This window comes from Oryzias melastigma, linkage group LG22 (genome assembly GCF_002922805.2).
Source record: "Oryzias melastigma strain HK-1 linkage group LG22, ASM292280v2, whole genome shotgun sequence".
In the NCBI taxonomy this organism is placed as follows: Eukaryota; Metazoa; Chordata; class Actinopteri; order Beloniformes; family Adrianichthyidae; genus Oryzias; species Oryzias melastigma.
The window spans coordinates 6,212,481-6,223,427 of NC_050533.1; the positions used below are offsets into that span (position 1 = coordinate 6,212,481).

Genomic DNA, 10,947 nt, shown 5'->3' on the forward strand with positions numbered 1-10,947 from the left:
AAATTCATGTTTGTGACTTTATAGAGATGTTAATTGTATGTTTACATCAACCGAGCGTTAGCATTAACCCTTCTATGGGAAATCCCATTATATGTTAGCATCAAGCTAGCGGACTTTGACTTTTATGGATCGATTATTGATTAATTAAGCTTAGATCGATTCAAATTGATTTTATCAACCCCATCCTATTAAAACTTAGAAATGTGAAGCAGGGCCAAAGAAAAAAAGGTTCACTTTTGATTTGTTTGGGTCCATTTTCTTAAAAATCAGCAAAACATTGTGTTGGCCTTGGAGGACAAACACTCTTACGACGAAGGCTCCCTCCTCTCAGTCAAGACGATGAAGAGGAATTTAGAAGGCTTTTTTAATATCAGATTTATTCTGTATTTGTTTTGTTTTTTATTGCAAGTTTGAGTTTTAAAACCTTTTTTTTCATTAGATTGCATATTCACTTTTTTCTTCACACTTTAGTTGTTGTTTGCTTCTCTAGCGGCATAATTTTATTCACCGCCTTTTTCCGTCTTTCTACAGTATTTCTACGTTTTTCATAATATGAGTCCAATTCTCGTCTGTTTTTACATGAATTGTTGTTTTATTATAGCATGTCAGAACCTATTTTTTGGATAATCTTGAATCTTAAATTTGGTTATAATTATTCTGGGTGTTCCAGGTTAGTGTCAATATTTTATACTTTCATATTTCTGACATTGAATCTAATTTTTTTTTATATCTAGAAGAAAAACTATAGTTACAGAAATTTTGTCTCTTTGACAACAATCAGTTGGTTTAACAGTGAACTGAAAATAGTCGTCTAACCTTCACATTTGATCCCTTTTCTTCTCTCTGAGTTGTGAGCTTTTACAGTTCAGAGGAATCATAAAAAGATCAAAGGCCTCCCATGTCCTGACTTCGTCATATGAGAGGTTCTGCCGAGGTTTGCTCGTCAAACTTCTTCTGTGCCACAAAATGGAATTGATGAAGGTTAATATTTCCGAAAAACAACTTTAATAGAAAATTGGAACCGAACAACAAAAGGACCTTGAGAAGCATGTGGAGATGCAGCTCTCCCCAAACACTTGTCAGCACCACACTCACACTTTCCTCGTCACGTCTTCATTTTTAGCAGCCAGCAGCGTTACACGGAATATGAGATGACCACCCACAGACACACACATCCTGCTGGGAAATGTGAATGGCTGTGTTCCTTTAAAGAAGCTAAACACAATACTGCCCTGTGCAGCGGCGATGAGTAACTCACAAATCTGAGTGTCGGCATGCAGCACATATGTGCACGGCTGGGCGTGTTCTGCAGTGAGAGTTGTGTAACCGAGAACGGGCAAACACATGTGGGAGTCGAGACCGCCATTAATCACACTCTGGATCAATTAGAACAGGAAAATGTGAGAAGAACAGGCAGCGGTCTGCTGCACAACTTAATGTCTGATTACGGAAACGCCACACCCGACAACACACAGGCGCAAACACGGAATTATGGGATGGAGTAAATATCACTTTTACACACAAGTAATCCAAAAATTAAAGCTAATTTCAACTTTGCACTTTTAACTTTGAGTCACACGCCAGCCCTCAGCAGCAGGGAGTTTCCTGGCTGAAACACAAGGGTGTGTTTGCAAACAAACTCCAACTTTGTTACTTTTCTACTACAGAATTCTGTTTTTGTCTATACTATTCCGCAACACCACTGTACCGTGAACATCAGTGGTGTCAAACTCAATCGCACAAGGAGCCAAAATCCAAAACACACTATAGGTCCCGGGCTGAACCAGATAAACATTTATTGAACACTAAAACTACATTTTTAGAACCATAACTTTTTAACATGAGTATGAACGAGATATGAAGCATTACCTGAAAGAATGCTAGTGTGAATGTTGTAAGCTGAATCTGGCCACTGAAGATCCTAATGCTGATAGATGAAGATGCTGAAATTGATAGCTGAAAACGATGAAGCTAACAGCCAGCTAAAATATTAGCTAAATGCGAAATTAGAATAAAAAATATTTAAAAAGAAAAACTTAGGTTAGCCAAAACTGCTAGCATGTAGCTGAAAAAAAATTCAAAATAACCTAAAAACTGAAAGAAAAACCAAAATTAGCTAAAACAGCTAGCATGTGCTGATAAAAAAAACTTCAAAATAGCCTAAAAAACTGAAAGAAAAGCCTAAATCAGACAAAAAAGCTAGAATATAGCTGAAATATTAGCTCATCTTCAAAATGCACCAAAAAAAACTGAAAAAAAACCCCTAAATTAGCCAGTTTGTATGTGGCTGAAATATTAGCTTAACACCAAAATTACCAAAGAAAATCTTAGTAAATGTCAAAATAGTCCAAAAAGTTAGCAGATTGCCAATTTTTAAAACTTTAAACTGTAACTTTTTAACATAATTATGACTAATAAAAAATATTATTCCAGAATAAATCACCTTAAACCTTAAATAACTTTCAATATTTTACTCTCCATGAGAATATTTTTTGTTATAATTATATAAGTTAGTAATGAGCGCAAGATAACATTGGGCCATTTATAACAAGAAAATAAAATGATCTGGAGGGCCTTGACTGTGGCCCATGTGGTGTACATCAACCAAAAAAATTTTTTTTTCTTTCCAATAGTGGAAAACTGAAAATAAAGTAATGGTTAAGGTGATAGTTTTAAACAAGACACAGAAGAGCTCCGTTCAACCAGGAAGTAACCTCCTCACAGTACATAGTCTCCTGACTCAGGATGCTTCTCAAAGGAGGTGTTTGGAAAAGGTATGCGTCCCCCGGGAAGTGTGTAAAAGGCATCCTGACCGGATGCTCTTCCACCAGCTGGCTCCTTTGATGTAGAGGAGCAGGAGCTCCACAAGGAGCCCCACTGGGATGATTGAACTTCTCGCTGAAGGAGAACCCAGCAATCTACTGAGGGAAGCAGACTCTTCCAGTCTCTATGCACAGTTCAAGTTTAGTGAGGATCGAAGTAGGCTTGTGAGGATGAGTAACCTCAGAGTAATAGGTGTGCCTTTAATCTTTGCCTCTAAAATAGCTTAATGTAGTCACGGTAAAACAACTATTAAGAGTTTTTACAGAGCCACTCCAATGAAAACTGTGTTTTTGGTGTTTTAATCATGTCTTTCTCCTTAATGTCTTTCTTTATTCAAATCGTGGTGAGTCAAAGACCAAGAAATGCCGTTTGAAGGAACATGTATTTGTTACATACAAACTACAATTGACAGGCCACAAGCTCCCTGTCTCACTCCACTACGATCCATAGATCCATTAACGTCGTAATTTTCCTCGTTCAATGGGAATCTAGCTCAAAACTGTAGGCTACAGGGAGAGAGTGTAAACAAAGGGATGATGGGATGTAAGGGAAGGCTAACTCAGCATCAACTCAGAAGTTAATTTCTAATAAACTACTGGCGCTCTGCAGAAACTATGTCCTATAAACAACACTTGATTTTGGCTCAAATCAGCATCATCATGCTAAAAAGGCTCTGGGAACACTTTTAAAATTGATTGAAAGACGATTGGAGTTGAACTTTAACCCCTTGACACCAAATTAATGCAAATACGCATCAAACCTCTTCGACTCCAAACTTACCATAAATACTTAAAAGCAAAAACATGAGTTAAAGAGTTAAACATTCATGGAAAAACGTCTACATTTTATGAAAAATCATTCCACACGTTGGCGAGAAAAATTCTATTTACCAGCACATTTTGGGGGACGTAAGCCATAACAAAAAAAATAAAATAAAATAATTTAGAAAACTGGAATAAACTGGTGGTGAAGACCATTAACTGTATATGAGAACTGGATTGAGTGACCCCTCCCCCCTCGCTTGAATAGGAAGTACCCACTGGATCCAAGAATTCATTATATTTGTCAGAATAAACATTCTTGTTCAAATATATCTTTCTTAACATCTTGGGAATTCAAATTTTCTTTTCTTTATATTTTTTTCTTTATTGCAAGTTATTCAAGTTATGAAATGACCAATCAGATGCCTTGGTAAAAGCATGTGATGCCAGAGAAGATATTGCTTGGTAGTACATGGAAAAATGTTCAATAAACTTGTTCAGTACACATAGACAATGGACCAAATATATGAACAATGAAGGCAAAGAACATATTTTTGGCACAAATGGAACCCCGTACAACTCTGCCTTCCGTAGCCCCAAGGTAAATTGAGTTTGAGAACCTCGATTTTAACAATTAACTAGTTAAGAAGTGGAGAAAAGCTGCTTGAAGTGTTCCAAATCAACCCAACCCTGCTTTTCTCCACATCATAATTAGTTGTTAATTGCATAAAAACTGGGATAAACTAGAGCTAAACAATTGAGGAGTTACGGTAATTCAATGAACGTCAACGCTAGAGCTAAAGTTCAAGTGTTAAAGGATCAATTAAGCTCAGCTACCATTGATTACACTATAAAAAATTACAGCAGAACCTTCTAAAAACATATTATTCCTCTCCGGTTGCAGTCAATACTCAGGACAACTGGACTCCTTTCATTTTTTTACTATATCAGAGCAAAATTTGGTCAAGACTCTTGACTGACATGATTGTAAATTCTAAGGTCTAAAACAGCGTGACTAAGTGTTTTGCAGTCAGGGTTGTATTATTTTCTGAAAGGCCAGAATTTAGTGAAGTCATATCCAGCCAAAGAAGCCACTGACCTCAAAAACCATAAATCGGTCCAGACCAAGAGGAGACATCTCCTGAGGCCTTTGAGTGGCGACTGCAGCTCCCCTGTTTTTTTCAAGGGACGAGTCAAATGCAGAATTTTGCAAACTCATGTTTGAAAACTCATGTTTTACGTGAGGTTTTCTTTAAACCCCAGCAGATAGCTTTTCTGGAGGCGATTTATTCAAAGATCAAGAACCAAAATCTTCTCCAAGTCTGTATGTTTGTGGTCATTCACGCACAAATTGGGGGTATATTCCAAAAAACCCCAGTATAAACCGACATTGTTTGAATAAACGTTTTCGTTTCGGAAAAAAAAAAAAAATCTGTTTATTTCCATTCTTCAAATGCTGAAAACAGATATGAACAGAGCTGACAGGAGCAAGAATACAACAGGATGTTTTGAGTTTGTGGTTCAGCCCACAGATTCAATCTACATCAGTCTGCTGGAAACCCACATAACCACAGTCTAACTTCATTACATCAAGATGCTCCCGGCCCCACCTAATGTGATGCTGCTAAAAAGGCATCCATTGTCCTTCTACACCTATGTGAGAGGTGGATGAAGCTCAAATGAATATCGTCCATGAGTGCACATCAGCTGAGGGGAAAGAGGCGACGAGCATCTGTGAAAAGACGCACATGTCTGAGGGAATGCGGCTATAAACAGCATCCAAACGGACACCCACTCTGCAGCCCACCAGCACAGAAAAAATGATTGAGCAAGTTGTGTTGAAGTTTGAAAAGTAAATTAAAGTGCAATGAAGAGAAAAAGACAAAGACTGTGAGGTAAATCTAATAAATGGATACCTGCAGCTCTTAAAATGTTCCTTTTAAAGCAAGAACTTAGAAACAAAAATCAGATAGAGCTGCCACGATTAGTCGACGACTAATCGACTATTAAAATAGTCGATTAGTCGTTTCTTTATATTATATGGAGTCAGAGTGTCATTAAGTTGAAAGTTACAATGATATTCTGCTAGCTTTTTGGACTATTTTTGCATTTATTAAGGATTTTAGGCTATTTTGGAGTTTAGCTAAATTTTCAGATACATGCTAGCTGTTTTGGTTATTTTAGGATTTTTCACTTTTTAGGGTTAATTAAGAGTTTAGCTAATATTTCAGCTACATACTAGTTGTTTTGGCTAATTTAGGATTTTTTTTCCAGTTTTTTAGGTTAATTTGGAGTTTAGCCATTTTTTCAGATGTATGCTAGCTATTTTGATTAATTTAGGATTTTTCACTTTTTAAGGCTAATTAAGAGTTTAGCTAATATTTCAGCTACATACTCGCTATTTTGGTTAATTTAGGATTTTTTTTCCAGTTTTTTAGGCTAATTAAGAGTTTAGCTAATAGTTCAGCTACATACTAGTTGTTTTGGCTAATTTAGGATTTTTGTTCCAGTTTTTTAGGCTAATTAAGAGTTTAGCTAATAGTTCAGCTACATACTAGTTGTTTTGGTTAATTTAGGATTTTTTTTCAGTTTTTTAGGCTAATTAAGAGTTTAGCTAATAGTTCAGCTACATACTAGTTGTTTTGGCTAATTTAGGATTTTTTTTCCAGTTTTTTAGGTTAATTTGGAGTTTAGCCATTTTTTCAGATGCATGCTAGCTATTTTGATTAATATAGGATTTTTCACTTTTTAAGGCTAATTAAGAGTTTAGCTAATATTTCAGCTACATGCTAGCTGTTTTGGCTAATTTGGGATTTTCTTTCCAGTTTTTTAGGCTAATTTGGAGTTTCAGAAATCCTTTATTACTCCCACAATGGGGAAATTCTCTCCTAGCTAATATTTCAGCCTGTTTAATTTTGTAGGTTTTCAGTTTTGTTAGGCTAATTAAGAGTTTAGCTAATATTTCAGCTGCATGCTAGCTGTTTTGGCCAACTTAGGCTTTTTTTCAGTTTATAGGCTAACAGGGCCTTTAACAAAATATTTTAGCTGCCTATCAGCTTCAGGGTTTTAAGTTATCAATTTCAGCGTTTTTAGCTATCAGCACTAGCATCATCAGCGGCCAAATTCAGCTTACAGCATTCACACTAGCATTATCTCAGGTAATACTATATATTTAGCTTTTAGTTAGTTTAAAGCTAATGATAGTTAAAATGTGTGCTTTACATCCAGTTTGCGCATGACCCGATCATCGACTAATCGGAAAAAATAATCGGTGATTAGTCGACTATTAAAATAATCTATTGTGGCAGTACTAATATCAGATATTCTTAACTAAAGGTGTGAACTTTCTCATTTCCCTCCTGTTGGCTGGGTCTCTTCTTGTAAAGAGTTGATATCAAGTCTCCATGATGACATCATGTTTCACACCAGAAAGGTATTGCACCTCAGATTCACAGCGTTTCTCTCGCTCCGGTGCTTCTGCAGAAGAAACTTTCCCTCTCACAGAGTCGCTCTGCTTAAACAAAGCTTATGAATAAATAAACACAGCTGATCTGCGTCTTCACAAACTGAAAACTCCAACTTACAATATTTTGGGAGTGACGCAGCACTGCAGCTACAACTTAAATCAAGCTTAGCGGCTGATTGATGGATTTACGATAAATGGTGATGAAAAAAATGAGAATAGAGCAATAACTTAGTTTGTTAAGAGTCTATAATAAATCATTTAAAATCCTATTTTTGACACTATTTTTGTTGGGGTCTAATTAATTCATTTTTATGACCTGATTGCAGTTCTTATTGACTTTCGAGCTTTCTATTTATTTGATCAGTCGGAAGCACGTATTACATTAGATAACTATATTAGTCATTTTTTTAAAAACTTGATCAAATAAAACAAAATTAAAAACATGAAAGATCTCTTATTAAGCTGATTTATAACAAAAAAGGGAGAAAAAGATGCAAAACATTATAAGTTTAACAATTTCACCAGTTTTAACGCTTCAACCCTTTCACAATAAAGTATCAACCCTTTCACAATAAAGTGATTAAAGTAGTTTGCAGCATGACTGCTTTAGACAAAATTCTGAATAACAAATTTAACTTCTTTAAAATCACAAATAGCTGTAAAATCTAAATGTATCAGCTGCCAGGGGTTTAAAATATAGTTTTTACTTGAATAAAATTTGAGCTTTAATGTTGGTAATTGTCTTGTTTTTGGTTGAAAATAAGTTCAGTATATCAATATATACATCCGTTTTTAATAATATTGCATATAAAAACCTTTATATTGACTTAGAATATTATTATTATTCAATAAATCCATTTAAAGGTTTCCCTATAAAGCAATATATCACATTTCTTTCAGGAAAAATGTATTTATTTTTATTTTTACTTGGATAATATCTCATAATGTTATTGAAAGTTTCCCTTCAAGTTACGGAAAAAACAAAACAAAACAAGAAAAATTGATATTTATGAAAAAACTTAAAGGGTTTTAGATCTAAACTAAAAAAGCAAAATGGAATATTTAGGCAAATTATGGGTTTGTATATGGAATTTAAATCAAATTTACAAGGTTTCTATCCCTAATATTGAATATTCTAACACTAATATCAGATCACAAAGCAGTTTTATTGCTGTTTGTGTCCCACATAAGTTTGTTAATGTTTGTGCAACAGGTTTTAGTATTCAGATTACTTTAAAAGAGGCACGTTTGGAGCTGAAACAGGAGCAAAACTACTTTTTTTTTTTTGGGCTGTGGATGCCATGCAGGCTTCATGTGGGTGCAAGCATCACATGTCGCAGGGGGCTGGCCTGCCCTTTGTCAGACACACACACACACAAACTTCCACATTCCCCACAGTTCATGCAGTGCTTTCTGTCCAGACCTCAAAAAGTCAGCGTGTTCAGGCAGGATCCAATTACAGCGGACAAGATCCCCCCTCGTCCTCACACTCGAGCATCCGTCACCTCCTCATCCATTCCCTATCCCTTTCTCTTTTCTGAGTCAGTGTCTATAGAGGAATAAAGTCACAAAAAACTAGGCATCTACAGGTGACACTGAATATGACGGACTTCCAGGTACAGAGATGCAATAAAGACAGCAGTGACTCATAATTCTAAGCACTGATTTGCTTCTAACAAAAGAAAATAAAATGAATCTGCAGAACTCAAGAGATAAGCTTTAAGACAAAAATATTCCCCCCTAAAATAATAATAATTGCAGTAATTATAAAAAATTATTCATAATGGGACAGAATTGAAGCACGGAGGTCATCATGGGTGACCATTAAAAGAAAAGACATTCATCCGAGCAAAGATGCTTCTGAAAATGCTCCGCATCTATTCCTGGTGAATTCCAGGGGGGAGACCCTGTGACTGACCCCCCAGCCCATGGGATCTGACAGGATATCACCACACCACATTTACATGTGTGCGCACACAAACAAACAGCATCACATTCGACTGGACTGAGGGACATAAACATGCCATTCAGAAAACAATTTGGGTTTTAAATATAAAACTTGCTCTATTGGAGTCATGTGAGACATTTTTTAAAGTTAGAAAGCATCAAGAATGTAGTTTTACTGATTTAAAAAGCACATAATTCACAAAGCAGTTATTTTTGAGTCACTAATTGTTAGAATGTTGATGAAAAACACATTTATTCCACTGAAATTGCATTAAATTTAAAGAAAATCCAATTAAAAACTAAAGATTTTTATTATTATTTAAACAAACTGCAAAATTTAAACTCAATAAACTTGAATTGAGTTCAGGATTTGTGTCTCCGGGGCTCGAACGCCACTTTTTGCGGCCCCAGGACCCCCCTGCCGCTCCCTTTGCACAGATCTGCAGTCTCCAAACTTGCCTTCACGCGGAGCCCTCTGATGTACAGAAAACCCCGCGCGCGCGTGCAGATCCCTCCCGCCTTGTTCACAACAATCGCACGAGGCGGCACGCGGCGGCCGTGACACCAAGTTTCTCCCGGAGGACGGGCAGCGCCGTACCTTCTGCCTTCCGCCGACCAACTCCCGTCACGACGAGGCTCGACGCGGGCTGCGGAGCGCTCCGGAGCCGTGGAGCCTTCGGGCGGAGCGGACGGATGGTTGCTCCAGCACGCGGCGACTCCGCGGGGGAAAGATGTGCGCGCGCGTGTGAGTGCGTGACAGCTCGCGGAGAGAATGAGCAGAGGCAGGAGCACCGGGGAACTTAGGGGGAGTTCCCGTTAACAGAGCGGCTGGGCGGGGGCTCCGGGAGAGTGACAGGCGGGCCGGGACTCACGGTTACGACTCGTTTCCGTTCAGGCGAAGCAAACAGTTGGGTCTGAGTCACCGCCGTGGTGGAAGGAGCATATTTGTAGCTGCAGGGTGTATTTTTGTATCACAACTCAGAACTATGACGTAACACTAACCCATAACTGTTTTTTGGAGCCTAAAAACATGAACTCATCCGTGTGTGGTTCATAGTACGGCTGGGGATCGGTTATAATCTCCAGAAACGATTCGATTCACAAGATCCTGAATCGATACAATTCCGATTTTCTTTTTTTCTATTTTAATTTAGCGTTTACACATTTAAATAGGACTGGGTTGAAAAAATAAATTTGAATCCATTTAAGCTTAATAGATTAATAAATCGATTCACAAAAGATATAAATCGATTTAGCACATAAAGCTAAAGTCCGCTAGCTTGATGCTACCGTTCAATAGAATTTCTCATAAGACGTCTAATGCTAACGTTCGGCTGACCAAAAAAATACATTGCTGACTAAATGAACATCTTTATTTACTTACAGGCATTAATTTTCCAAACTCTTTTAATGAAATATTTTTTAAAGTGACTATTTGTGAACTAAAACTTCATTTATTCCCTCATACTGTTGTCTTCTTCTTGAATAAAGTGTACTTCTATAGCGCGATCGCCACCTAGTGGCCAAACTTAAACATCCTCCCGGAGAAGAACAATGTTTGCAATCTTAATGATCTGAACATTTTTGTTGGAATTTCTCCTTTAGAGAATCTATGTAACACTTTATGGTATTAACAATCTTATTATTTTACTTATAATTGTTACAATATGTGAACAGTATCAGATTAATATAAATATATTCCAATTAAATAGTAGATTTTTTATATATTTCTAAACAAATGTGTATAAATTTGTAAACTTAAAATTGAATTGAATTGAAGAATCCGAAAAAATCTGAATTGAATTGAATTGTTTCTGGAAATTATAACCAATACCCAGCCCTACATTTAGACACATTTGTTTCTAAAAAAATCTACTATATAATTTCAAGACATTTAGTTTCATCTGATACTGTTCACATATTGTAAAATGTATTAGTGAAATATCCAGA

The 10,947-nt window shown here is 36.6% G+C and overlaps 1 protein-coding gene across 1 annotated transcript in view; it reads right to left on the reverse strand.

The window, feature by feature from the left end:
• The window catches only part of LOC112145374 (serine/threonine-protein phosphatase 2A regulatory subunit B'' subunit alpha), an 84,146-nt gene extending 74,173 nt beyond the window's left edge, over positions 1-9,973 (reverse strand). The window contains exon 1 of the mRNA XM_024270549.2: positions 9,596-9,973. The gene's annotated coding sequence lies outside the window, so the exon portion shown is untranslated. The remainder of the gene's footprint in view (positions 1-9,595) is intronic.
• Positions 9,974-10,947: the final 974 nt, after the last annotated feature.